Source organism: Echinops telfairi, unplaced genomic scaffold (genome assembly GCF_000313985.2).
Source record: "Echinops telfairi isolate 266 unplaced genomic scaffold, ASM31398v2 ScPeMD7_4;HRSCAF=17, whole genome shotgun sequence".
NCBI classification, from domain to species: Eukaryota; Metazoa; Chordata; class Mammalia; order Afrosoricida; family Tenrecidae; genus Echinops; species Echinops telfairi.
Genome location: NW_022103900.1, coordinates 39,358,403 through 39,360,003, shown reverse-complemented (window position 1 = coordinate 39,360,003; position 1,601 = coordinate 39,358,403).

Below are 1,601 nucleotides of genomic sequence, written 5' to 3'. Positions count from 1 at the left end.
ACTGCACCCTGACTGGTTCATCTCCTCCCCAAAACCCTTCTGTAAGGGGATGTTCAGTTGACTACAGATGGGCTTTGGGTCTCCACTCCACCCACCCCCTTGTTCGCATCAATATAATTTTTTGATCTGGGTCTTTGATGCCTGAAACCTCATTCCACCGGCACCTCATGATCACACAGGCTGGTGTGCTTCTTCCACATGGGCTTTGTTGCTTCTCAGCTAGATGGCCACTTGTTTAATTTCAAGCCTTTAAGACCCCAGATACTATATCTTTTGATAGCTGGGCACCATAGGCTTTTTCACTACATTTGCTTATGTACCCATTTTGTCTTGAGTGATTGTGTCAGGAGGGTGAGCATCACAGAATGCCAGGTTATTCGAGCAAAGTGTTCTTGCATTAAGGGAGAACTTGAGTAGAGGGCCAATGTCTGTCTGCTACCTTAATACTTAACTTATAAATATATGTACACGGGTATTTTCCCTATCATTATTTATAAACATATTTACATATGCTCATGCCTGTATTTAGACCTCTATAAATGTCCTTTGCCTGCTAGTTCTTTCCTCTGTTTGGTAAATGGTCTTTTGATGCTTCCTGCCCTGTTCAATATTTTGCTCATAGAATTCTTCAATATTGTAACTCAGGGTTTGGATTTTCTTTTCACTTCTTCCAGCTGGAGATATGCTGAATGTGTTCTTCCTTTTTCACTTTCTAGCTCCAAGTCTTTGCACATTTCATTATAATACTTTGGTATCGTGAACTGCCCTTGATGTTCTGTTCAGCTCTTTTATGTCATTATTTCTTCCTTTTGCTTAAGATACTCTATGATCAAGAGCAAGTTTCACAGTCTCTTCTGACAGCCACTTTCTATTCTTTCTTTTTAATATCCTTTTGCTTTCTTCTTGTATTATGTTCTTGATGCACAACTCCTCAGGCCTTCTGTTATTAGTGTTAAATGAATCAACTCTGTCCTGGAGACATTATCAAAATTCAGATGGGATACACTCGTAGTTGTATTTTGACTCTTGTTCAATATCATACATTATGAGCAATTGATGATCTGTTCCAGTCAGCCCTGGTCTCTGATCTTTGACTATTGATCTTGAGGTTTTGCATCATCTGCTCCCATGGATGTAGTCAATTTGAATCCTGTGTCCATCTGACCAAGTCCAGTTGCACAGCCACTGTTCATATTGTTTAAAAAGAAAGCAATGCCACTTAGGATAGCCACACAAAATACGAAATACCTATGAACCTAACCAAAGAAACAAAAGACCTGTACAAAGAAAACTATACACTTTATTACAAGAAACTAAAAAAGACCTACATAAATGAAAGACTATCCCATGTTAAAGGATAAGAAGACCTCATATTGTGAAAGTGTCAATACTACCTAAAGCCCTGTACAAATACAACAGAATTCTGATCCAAATCTCAACTTCCTTCTTTAAAGAAATGGAAAAACTAATTACCAACTTTATGTGGAGAAGGAATATGAGAGTGGCAATGCCTGGAGGGTGGAAAGGGGTAGAAAGGGGGAACTGATTACAAGAATCTACGTATAGCCTCCTCCCTGGGGGATGGACAGCAGAGAAGAGGG